Source organism: Macaca nemestrina, chromosome 14 (assembly GCF_043159975.1).
Source record: "Macaca nemestrina isolate mMacNem1 chromosome 14, mMacNem.hap1, whole genome shotgun sequence".
In the NCBI taxonomy this organism is placed as follows: Eukaryota; Metazoa; Chordata; class Mammalia; order Primates; family Cercopithecidae; genus Macaca; species Macaca nemestrina.
In genome coordinates this window covers 92,290,903-92,303,133 of record NC_092138.1, presented here as the reverse complement: position 1 = coordinate 92,303,133, position 12,231 = coordinate 92,290,903, and the positions used below count along the sequence as shown (strand labels likewise).

Below are 12,231 nucleotides of genomic sequence, written 5' to 3'. Positions count from 1 at the left end.
AACCTCTCAAAGTGCTGGAATTACAGGCATGAGCCACCATGCCCAGTGATTTTTAAATTATTTTTTTGAGACGGGGTCTCATTCTGTCTCCCAAGCTGGAGTGCAGTGGTGCAATTTGGTTCCCTGCAACCTCCGCCTCCTAGGCTCAAGCGATCCTCTCACCTCAGTCTCCTGAGTACCTGGGACTACAGGCACATGCCACCATGCCCAGCTCATTTTTACAGTTTTTGTGGAGATGGGCTGTCACTATATTGCCTAGGCTGGTCTCCATTTCCTGGGTTCAATTGATCCTACCACCTCAGCCTCCCAAAGTGCTGGGATTACAGGCCTGAGCCACCGTGCCCAGCCTTCTAGATGGTTTTAACACAACAGATTGTCCCTGAGCCCCTCCTGAGGTATTTGTGGTGCCTGGGATTGGGGATGCAGGGCCCACCCATGGTCCTGTGGCCCTAGCAGGGAAAGACAGTGCCCAAGAGAGCTCAGCTCCCAGAAGGAAGATTTCTGTTACTTTTTATTCTTTGTTTTGTTTTGTTTTGTTTTGTTTTGTTTGAGACAGAGTTTCACTCTTGTTGTCCAGGCTGGAGTGCAATGGTGCGATCTCAGTTCACCGCAACCTCTACCTCGTGGGTTCAAGCGATTCTCCTGCCTCAGCCTCCCGAGTAGCTGGGATTACAGGCATGTGCCACCATGCCCGGCTAATTTTGTATTTTTAGTAGAGACGGGGTTTCTCCATGTTGATCACGCTGGTCTCAAACTCCCGACCTCAGGTGATCCACCCACCTTGGCCTCCCACAGTGCTGGGATTACAGGCATGAGCCACTGTGCCCAACCACTTTTTATTCTTTTTTTTTTTTTTTTTTTTTTTTGAGACGGAGTCTTGCTCTGTCACCAGGCTGGAGTGCAGTGGTGCAATCTCGGCTCACTGTAACCTCCGCTTCCCAGGTTCAAGTGATTCTCCTGCCTCAGCCTCCCGAGTAGCTGGGACTATAGGCATGTGCCACCACACCTGGCTGATTTTTTTGTATTTTTAATAGAGACGGGGTTTCACCATGTTGGCCAGAATGGTCTCGATCTCTTGAACTCATGATCCACCTGCCTCAGCCTTCCAAAGTGCTGGGATTACAGGCATGAGCCACCACGCCCAGCCCATTTTTTATTCTTAACATTCATACAAAACGGGCACATTTGTGATGCATTTTCACAAAGTGGACACATGTGTGTAATCACTACCTGAAACAGCACATGACCAGCCCCCCCAGAACTTCCCTGGGCCGGCCCCAATCAGCACCGCCCCTAAGGAAGCTGTCTTGACTTCTACTACCACAAGTTAGTTTTGCCTTTTTGTTTGTTTGTTTTTCATTTGTTTGTTTTCAGACAGAGTCTCGCTCTGTAGCTCAGGCTGGAGTGCAGTGGCGCAATCTCGGCTCACTGCAACCTCCGCCTCCGGGTTCAAGCGATTCTCCTGTCTTAGCCTCCTGAGTAGCTGGGATTACAGGCACACACCACCACACTCAGCTAATTTTTGTATTTTTAGTAGAGACGGGGTTTCACCATGTTGGTCAGGCTGGTCTCAAACTGCTGACCTCAGGTAATCCACCTACCTCAGCCTCCCAAAGTGCTGGGATTACAGGCATGAGCTGCCACCACCCCCTGCCAGTTTTGCCTATTTTTGAACTTTAAATAAATGGAATCATCCAGTGTGTACATTTTATGCCAGGTTTCTTTCACTTAGCGCTGTGCGTGTGAGATTTTCCTTGTTGACGTGAGTAGCTGTAGCTCGCTCATTCTCTTTGCTCTAGATAGAATCCCACTGTGGGACTAGGTGACAATTTACCTGTTCTGATGATAGGCCTTGGGGGAGCATCCAGTTTGGGGTGTGCTATGAGTATTCTAATGCATGTGTCTTGGTGAACATCCACACACTTTCTTTTGAGTGTGGAACTGGGAGCAGAACGACAGGATAGGAAAGTGTGCATCTGTCTGGCTTAAACAGATATCCACAGGAAGGATTTAAGCAAGGTATTAGGAAGAACTTCTGGACCCTAAAGATTGTGGCCAACTAACTCATGCCCTTAAGAGGTGGAAGCTGTAAAATTTCCTTCTGGGGAACGGGAGGAAGAGGCTGGATTAGGCACTACTGAGCGACCAGGGGGCCAGTCGTTGACTCCTTCCTGTCCAGCTTTGGTCCCCTGTCTTCCGTCTGGGGTTTCCAGACTGTACTCCCTGGAGGTGTCTCAGCCATGTGGGAGGATGAAGAAGGGGCTTTGAGTGTCATTTCCCTGCTTTAGCCAAAGGGTTCCATGTGTTCTTTTTCAGGTCGTGGGGGTTCTGAGAATGACTTTATTTGCTTTTTGAAAAAGTCTAAGCTGTTTCGACGCTGGAAAATCTACTGCCCGTAGGTCCCTTCCAGCTGCAAGATTCTATTTTGGGAGCAGGAGGAGGGTATGGGAAGGGTTAAGCATTATTCAGCCGAAGAGCAGAGTTGAGCCTCGGTGACCTTTCACAGTTCTTGTAGTGTGCTTTGCGATGTGGGAGATTCCATAACATTCTATAAAAATGTAGTGTTCAAACCAAACAGCGGCTTCTGAAGCCTAAAAGATGAAGAGGAAGGACTTAACTTTGAGGAACATTTAGGTAGAATTTCCAGAGTCTTGAGGACTCTCAAGATAGCCCTGTATCCACTCCCCTCTGGTGTGTGTGTGTTTGTATGTGTGTTTTACTGTCTCCATTGGCTGTTCCTAGGAGCAGTCACTTGAGGTTGTTTGGGTTCAGAATGGTTCCCATTTTAACCCAGGAGTGTGCGATGTGGGCCCCCTGGCTGCCCCTCTCAAGGGTGGGTGGTGGCCTTTCCTCCTCCCATACTAGGCCCAGTTTGGACCACGGTTTTGCTTGGCAAGGAGGCTGGGCCGCTCCTAGATCCAGAGAGGGACATTTCTGCCTTGGTACACAGCTCTGAGTCAACAGGCGTGATAAACAGCCCATTTCCCAAGGCCTGCAAGGAACAAAGGCCCTGGCCGCTGAGGGCTCTGTCTACTCCCTATCTGCTGAGGCAGCTGTTTATTCTTTTGACAGGAGTTGAAACCAGCATCTTCCCTTCATCTGAGTCCTGCCTCCTTCTGCAGAAGGGAGCTCAAAAGAACTTTGTTGTTTTGCCTTTTACTCTGGGGTGAAAGCAGCAGACGATAAGGTATGTGAGATGGTGAAATTATTTGCTTCTGCCACAATGGGGTCACCGGTGAATCCCCCTAACTCTCTCGGTGGCCCCTTCAGTAATTTTGGAAGAGGACCAAGTCCTTGTCTCTCCAGCAGTGGATCTGGAAGCAGGATGCTGGCTCAGGGACTTCACTGTAAGTTCAGCTTTATTTTGCTCTCCCGGCAGGACCTCACAGGGCTGCAGCTGCAGCCTGGAGTTTTTCCTGAAGGATTTGAGGTGTTAATGCAGGAGCAGGGGACAAGAATTGGGGCCCAGGGGTGAAGTTATGGATGGAGGCAGAGCCCTCTCAGAATTGTGTAGCATCTTTCATTTATCTTACACTGGTTCTCTGGGAAAAAACCCTTGCAGTGATTTCTAGACCAGGCAGCATGGAAAAGCTGGCTGGATCCAGCCTTTAGATTTCCCAAAGGGGATTCGAGAGAAAGCACTGTAAGATATACTTCAGAGAACAGGTCGTTCCATTTGAGATGGCTGGAGCGACAGTGGGCCGTGTATTTAGTCTGAGACCTGTTTCTTATTTTCCTATGTCTGTTTCCTCTGACCCTTATAATGAAAAACATAACCAGAGACAACCTTCCATGCACCTCCCCTGCTTCCCGGTGAATTGTACCATGGAAGCATTTCCTTTTAAGACCCACCAGCTCACTGAGGTTTTAAGAAAATACAGCACTCTTCCTCCTTACACCCAGCACCATCCGTATGCCAAGGGCTGGGCCTGGGAGGCAGGCATTTTAAATCTGGCACCAAGACTTCTGGGCATGCCCAGTGATCTCCGGCAAGCTATGCCCCTTTGCTAAAGCTCAGTTTCCTCAGCTAAAAAACCACACTAAGGCCACCGCACTGACCATCATGAGGAATAAACAAGATGCTGTGTGTGAGGACACCCCACACCAGGCACACAGAAGGTGCCTGGAAATGCTAGGAGAGTTGAGCCGATGCTCACCAGCTTGTCCAAGGAAGAGCTGGCCCCACAGCGATTAACCCACGCAGAAGTCTTCATGTTTCCTAGAGCAACAGAGTGGTTAAAAGAGAGGGCACTGGGGCCTGGCTCCCTGGATTTGAACCCCAACTCCACCACTTTGTGCTATGTGACAATGGGGCAAGTTACTTCACTTTTCTGAGCGTCTGTTTTTATGTCTGTAAAATGGGGATAATAATAGAGTAACTTCACTGGGTTGTCATGGGGCTTAACTAAGAGACTCCTGAAAAGGGGTTTAGCCCAGGGCCTGACCTGGCCTGGCTCGATCAGGGAAAATCCAGGTGTTGCAGGACTTGAAGCTGATTCCATCTGGGGAGACCTCTTTAAGGAAAAGAATGGGCCGGGCGCGGTGGCTCACGCCTGTAATCCCAGCACTTTGGGAGGCTGAGGCAGGCAGATCACGAGGTGAGGAAATTGAGACCATCCTGGCTAACACGGTGAAACCCCATCTCTACTAAAAATACAAAAAAAAAAAAATCACTTCTCGGCCTTTTGGCTAAGATCAAGTGTAAAAATACCAAAAAAAATTTGCCAGGCATGGTGGTGGCACCTGTAGTCCCAGTTACTTGGGAGGCTGAGGCATGAGAATGGCATGAACCCAGGAGGCGGAGCTTGCAGTGAGCCAAGATCGCACCACTGCACTCCAGCCTGGGCAACAGAGCCAGACTCCATCTCAAAAAAGAAAAGAAAAGAAAAGAATGCAAAGTTGCAAATACAATGTTAGGTGTGGAAGTAAGTGTCTGAAATATGAGAAGCAATATCACAACAAATAACAAAAACTGACAAACATTCCAAATGTAACAAAATCCAGAAAACAATGACATAAAACGATGTAAAAGTAATACAAAAATGGTTAGTATTACTTAACTGCCTGTTGCATCTGTCATGTTTGGGCTACATACTCTTTGCCACATTATCTGACAACAGTTTTCTAGAATCATTTCCGATAAAAGAGAAAAGACAGATAAATCGGTTTCGCCTGTGGCATGGTTAATCAATGGGTGCATTTTATTACTGAGAGTTTAGAGGAGTTTCTTTTAGCTTCCCAACTTGTTATTGGCGATGCCACATCTGTAAAGTCTTTTGACAGTTTCTCAGGTGGCTCCAGCCAGATCATGAGAAAACTCAGCTCTGGATCCTTGCTAGGCACAGTGAGGCAGCTGAACCTGGGTGGAGCATGAGGTGGCTGTGAGACCTGGATCATAGTGACTCCTGAGCAGGGAGCAGAGAGAGCAGTGTGTAGTTCATCTCCTTCTCCTTGAGGCCAAAGGAGGAGGGGCCCAGGTGCTCAACAAAGTCCACCTGGGACAGGTTGTTCCTGGGACCTAGGTGGGTGTGCAGGTAATGGGTCAGCATCCCAGCTCAGCCTGCAGCCCCTGGACAGGCACTGAGGCTAGAGAGTGACTCTTCCAGGCAGGGCAGCACTCTTTCCCTCTGGGAAGCATTTGGGGCTTTCTCATACTCACCCTAATGGGAAAACAAGCCCATTCTTGCAAGGGGTCCTGCGCACATGAGGACCTGACACCTAAGCTTCGTTAGCTCCTGGTAAGTCAGCCTCTCCACTCAGTGCATGTTGGTTGGTGGTTCCTACGCATGATCTGAGCCAAAATGCTGAGAAGTGATAGTTGATGAATCCTATCATTTGCTCATCACACCAAGGAGCCAGTGTAGGTCACTGCAGCAGGGTGAGCTCTATGTGGCTAAAAGAATAACCCTCTTAAAAAATGCGGTTTCCAGCCCTGAGGTTGATTTCTCACGCATGTCCTGGGTCCATCAGAGAAGCCTAATGGGGCATCTTAGCTCCAAAGGACTTGTTTCAGGGACAAGGAGTCTGAGGCCAGAGAAACTCATGACCCCAGTTTAGAAAGCTGGCCTTGTGTTGGCGCTGGGGCTGTCCTGCAGGACTATGACAAGGCTGGGGACGGGGGGGCGGGCAGGGATGGAGCAGGGAGGTGGGGTGGGGTGCGAATGGAGGAGCAGCCGGTCTGGTCAAAGCTGTGTTCCCGGGATAGAGCGGGGCGTGGAGCTGACTTTATCACAACATGCAGTTGGCGTGTGGACTTGCCCCGACTGTTCTGAGAGGTGCTGCCCATCGAGATTCCTCTCTCAGATGAACTCACAGCTCTGCTTTCACACCAAGCTCTGAGCCATGCATTTCTGAATCTCTCCCATTAAAAAAGCATCATCGTTATTATAGGTACTGTGTGTGGAGCATTAACAGATCATGGGCACAGTATGCTTTCAAGAACCGATTGAGGAGGGTGTTAGAATCTCCATCTTGTATATGTAAATAGAGGCCCAGAGCATTAAAGGAACTTGCCCAACATGTACATCTAGGATTTTGCTGATTTAAAAGTCTTTGCACTTAGCCTAATTTTCACCTGGAATGCTGGAGCTGAAACATTCTCCTTTATAATCAAGGATATGGAGGACTAAAGACTAGAGTCTTGTCCAAGGTCATCAACACCCAGTTAATTACTGCACTCTTCCCCATCCCCTTGTCTGTTTTCCTTCTCTTTGCAACACTGTCACTACCTGACATTATATATCCTGTTGAGTCTCTTGTCTCCCATTGGAACAGAAGCTCTATGATAATCTTGTTCACTAAAGCATCTCTAGTTCCAAAAACCGTCTGGTGCACAGTAGCCTAGTTCCATGTTTGTTGATGAGTCCATGGCAGAGCAGAACTGAAGTGCCTCAGAACTCTCCTTACTCATTTCTTTACCCCAAACACTTGTGTTACAGGAAGGGGTTCTGGATCCAGACCCCAAGAGAGGGTTCTTGGATCTCACTCAAGAAAGAATTGAGGGCGAATCTGTAAAGTGAAAGCAAGTTTATTAGGGAAGTAGAGGAATAAAAGAATGGCTACTCCATAGGCAGAGCAGCCCTAAGGGTTGCTGGTTACCCATTTTTGTGGCTATTTCTTGATTATATGCTAAATAAGGGATGGATTATTCTTGCCTCCCCTTTTTAGACATATAGGGTAACTTCCTGACATTGCCATGTCAGGAAGGTATTTGTAAACTGTCATGATGCTGATGGGAGTGTAGCAGTGAGGATGACCGAGGTCACTCTCATCGCCATCTTGGTTTTGGTGGGTTTTAGCTGGCTTCTTTACTGCAGCCTATTTTACCAGCAAGGTCTCTATGACATGCATCTGGTGCTGATTTCCTGTCTCATCCTGTGACTTACAATGCCTTAACCATCTGGGAATGCAGCTCAGTGGGTTTCAGCCTTATTTTACCCAGCTCCCATTCAAGATGGAGTTGCTGTGGTTCAAAGGGCTCTGACACTTGTGGGAGCCAGGGCCCGTGCCAGTCTGGACCCATCACAATAGCCTGAAAGTGATTAGGGCTCAAGAGGAGGAGGGGTGGGCTCTAGGGGCCTGATGTAGGAATCTCAGGCTGGGAGGAGAATTCTTCAGCCTGCAGAGAGGTGGAGCCTGCGGAGAAGGCTTAGTTTGTCCTGCCACCACTTTCACCCTGCAGGATTCCTGCTCTCCGTGATAATGGCTTTTCCATGGCCTCTGAGTGCATGGCATTCAGCTGAGAGGTTCACCTTTTCCTCTGACGTGAGATGGAGAAGATAGGATCTGCTATAATTCCTTTCAGAGTGGAATTCTGTTTGGAAGGAATACCTTGGCTTCACCCAGTTGGGGTGGAACTGTGAGATTCTCGGAGGGTGTGTGTGTTGTTCTGTGTGAGAAGGATTGCAGGTGGGTGGTAGGGAAGAATTCATTTATGGGCCATATGGAAAAGTCTGTCTGACACTCCAGGGAAAGAGAAGCAGAAAAGGAGGAGGGTAAGGGTAGAGTGAGGAAGGTGGAGAAATGACAGGCTGAACAACGTGACCCTGCCTTGCAAAATGCCTCTACATTTTTAGCATAATCTGCACATGTTCCAGGAATGGGGGTGAGAGTGGTTGCATTTGGGAAGCTGTGCAGGCACTGAGTTCTGCTTAACTGAGTTCTACAAATGGTCTGGGGTCATAGAATGGATTCAAAGAGAAAGTACAAGAGTATTAATGCAGAGGGTCTGAGAGATGGCAGGAGGGCTCTGGACCATTGCAGGCTGTGCAACTGGGGCTGGCCAAGTTCACCCAGTTCTCTGAGGGGTGAGACGCAGGGGACATCAGGGTTCCACTCTCCCACTTAAGACAGGGTGTTAATACTTGACAGGTCCTAATTCTGTGCTCCACTCCTTGAAAGGAGAATTTTAAAACTTTTCTTTTTCACTCCTCTCCTCTCCTCTCTTCTCCTCTCCTCTTCTCTCCTCTCCTCTCTTCTCCTCTCTTCTCTCTCTCTCTCTCCCCTTCTCTCTTTCTCTCTTTCTTTCTTGCAGGATCTCACTCTGTCGCCCAGGCTGGAGTGCAGTGGCTTGATCACGGCTCACTGTAGCCTGGACCTTCCCAGGCTCTGGTGATCTTCCTACCTCAGCTTCCCCAGTAGCTGGACTACAGGTATGCACCTTCACACCCAGTTACTTTTTGTATTTTTTGTAGAGAGGGAGTTTCCCCACGTTGACCAGGCTGGTGTCGAACTCCTGGGCTCAAGCAATCCGCCCATCTTGGCCTCCCAAAATGCTGGGATTACAAGCATGAGCTACTGTGCCTGGCCCAAACCCATGTTTCTTACTGGTGGATAGGACAGTGAACCACCAATCTTCAGAATTACACAGTTGAAAATTCAGAGAGACAAACACACAAGGGAAGAAATTTTAGACCACGTTGGCTGCCAAATGCCTCATATTTTGGCCAGAGAGGAAAAAAAAATGTTTTAAAAGACCCATTGGCCACCCTGCCAACCCTTCCTCCCTGGAGGTTTGGATTCCAGATTCCGGAAGCATGTCACTGCCTATTTGTAATGCTTTGCTAAAGGATGCAAAATGGGCTCATTCGGACAGCTTCCATTTGTAAGTCTTTTTTTTTTTTTTTTTTTTTTTTTTTTTTGAGATGGAGTCTTGCTCTGTCACCTAGGCTGGAGTACAGTGGTGCGATCTCGGCTCACTGCAGCCTCTGCCTCCCAGGTTCAAGTGATTCTCCTGCCTCCGCCTCCCAAGCAGCTGGGATTACAGGCACGTGCCACAACACCCAGCTAATTTTTGTATTTTTAGTACAGAAGGGGTTTTGCCATGTTGGCCAGGCTGGTCTCGAACTCCTAACCTCAAGTGATTCGCCCACCTCAGCCTCCCAAAGTGCTGAGATTTCAGGCATGAGCCACTGCACCCGGCCATCCAATTGTAAGTCTTCAACAAGAGTGACGATTGACCACAGCAAAAAAAGGAGGCAGATTCAAGCCATATATGAGCTCCAGAAAGAAGTGGGCTTCGAGAGTTGCTTCTGATGCTAATTTTTGGAATTAAAAAAAATCATAAACACTTGTGTATTTGGAGATGGGATTTGGAGGTATGTCTGATTTGGGCTATCCCTGATGTAAGCGCCAGTGTTTCCAACCGTGAGAGTTTTCGCCTTTCTCTGCCTAACATTCCTTACAACTTGCATTTGATCCTCAGCAGGTGGGGTCCGCAAGACTAGGGACACACACAGCCAGCCTCTGTTGCCTCCTCAGCACACTCGGGGGGTTGTAGCAGTGCCTGGGGCTTGATCAAACAAAGAGAATCAAAGTCACGTCCCACTTCTGAGGCATCCTTAATCAGGCTGAGACACAGAACAGATGGGTAAATCTTTAGAGTTCCTCATTTGCATTTATTTGCACTTCATTGTATAACAGGTTCTTATTCCAAATTCCTCCTTTCTTTCCTTCAAATCTGTTTTGAGCATTTGCTAAGTACCAGGCACATTGCTATCTCATTGGATCCTCCCAACAGCCTGTTTTATGGATATCAGTAATAAGAACTAGTGTGCTTTGTGTGTGTGTGTGTGTGTGTGTGTGCATTTATACTGTGCCAGGCACAGTGCTAAGTATTTTATGGACAACATTATCTCTTGTAATCATCACTATTAATTTAATGTGATCCAGTAGAGGTCCACAATCTCTTATCTGAAACCCAGGGGCCAAATGTGTTGGATTTCAGAATTTTTTGGACATGGATTATGTATCATATATAACATTCCTAGTGCAGCAGCACCACATAATAAAATACATCAGTATTTATGCAAAGAAATGTTTAAACAGTCTCACCCAGTGGGATAAAGATTATAAATGGCCTCATGTCAGTTATGGCCTTGATGCCAACTGAATTACAAAAAAGGTGTTTGGTTTTCAGAGCTTTCTGGAGTTGTGGATGAGGGCCACTGCTCAGGGTTACCCAGCTTCATTTGTCAAAGTTGAGACTCACATCCCCACATCACTCCAAAGCCTGTGGCTACTACCATCCACACTTCTCTGGAAGTGAGGACATCGGCACAGAGAGGTGGCCACAGCCTTAGGTTTTTGCACCCCAAACCAAGATTTTTCCAGCACTCAGTGCTAGTGCTTCGGATGCAGACTCTAGTGGCTTTTTTTCAGCAGTGGGGATGAGTTTCCTGCAGCCATCTGCCTTTTCTGACTTTGCCATGGGCCCGGGGCTGTACGTGCTGGCTCACATGGTACTTAGGGGGAAGAGGCCTGAGACTGAGCTTTATCCAGCAAACTCACCATCTCCGGTCTCTGGAACCCTGCCCATCATAGTTGTATGGAAAGCTGGAAGTTGGGTTATAACATTGAATTCAGCCCGGCTTTTTTGTTTCCAAACAGAGCTCACTTTCTGAAGATCCCATTCTTTCTCTTCTTTAACTGGATTTGATAATAAAGGGTTTGTAAGATATGAGATCTGAGTCTGGAATCATCTAAGAAATCTCTTTGAAAAGAGTTGGAAAATGACCTGTGTCCAGAGGGGACAAATCTAAATATCATTCTTACTTGATTTCATTCACTCAGCAAACATTAATGGAGTGACTCATGTGCTCTATGTGAGGCACTGGGGATTCAAGGTTGAATAAAACACACCTCCTGCCCTCAGGAAGCTCACAGACTAACTGATACCAGCGGCAGAGCCACCTCCAAAAACAGCAAGTACAGTAATGTGAACAGAGACAGGGGGAGCCCAAGAAGAGAATGAGGACTCAGCCGCTGATTGGGCAGGGGTGGGAGGTGGCTTCACGAAGCAATGACATTTGGTGTGTGGCTGGCCTCTTAGCTTCCAGAGGTCCACAGTCTTGGTTTTCTTCCTCCCTCCTGGGCTTCTCCTTCTCAATCCTACTTCAAAATGTTGACATTTTCAGGCTTCAGCCCAGGGCCAGCTTCTTTCCTTTTCCTCTCTCTACATTCTCTCACAAGGTAATCTTGTAACCGCTCCAGGGGTTCACCTTGCCCGCTGCCTAGATGGAGCTGATTTATCAAGACAAGGGAATTTCAAAAGAGAAAGAGTAATTCACACAGAGCCAGCTGTGCGGGAGCCCGAAGTTTTATTATTACTCAAATCAGTCTCCCCGAAAATCTTATGACCTCTGGAATAATAGCTGGTAATATTTAGAATTCCAGCCCCTCTCATTCTAACTTAGTGGCTGGTGGCCTTTCATTCATTTTACAAGAAGAGTTTAGCTTTTGGGAAGGGCTATTATTTAAACTATAAACTAAATTCCTTCCCAAGGCTAGTTAAGCCTACGCCCAGGAATGGATGACAGGTTAGAGGTTAGGGGCAAGATGGAATTGGTTAGGTCTGATGTCTTTTACTGTCATAATTTATTTTAGTTATAATTTTGCAAAGACAGTTATAGCCTCATTCATTTCTTTCACATTAACTACCTTCCATATGTGAAAAACTCTTCCAGTTGCATGTCTAGCCCACATCTCTGTTGAACTTCAGACCCGAATGTCCATTTGCCTCTTGTCATCTCCATTTAGGAGTGTGTAGACACCTCAAAATTAACATGTCCAAGTGGGAACTCATTATTCTTATCCCTCAAACCGATTCCTCTTCCATCCAACCCATCTCAGAAAATGCTACAATTATCCAGCGGACTGCTGAGACAGAAACCTTGCTCCTTTCCTCTCCCTTGGTCACCTACATGACCAGCCAAATCCTACCAATTCTCTTGC

General features: G+C 47.5%; 1 pseudogene across 1 annotated transcript in view; it reads left to right on the top strand.

Annotated features, from left to right (window-relative positions):
* The window catches only part of GGTA1 (glycoprotein alpha-galactosyltransferase 1 (inactive)), a 60,110-nt pseudogene that overhangs the window by 23,139 nt on the left and 24,740 nt on the right, over window positions 1-12,231 (top strand). The window contains 1 exon segment of the transcript NR_132146.1: window positions 3,073-3,187. The product of NR_132146.1 is annotated as a glycoprotein alpha-galactosyltransferase 1 (inactive) (transcript).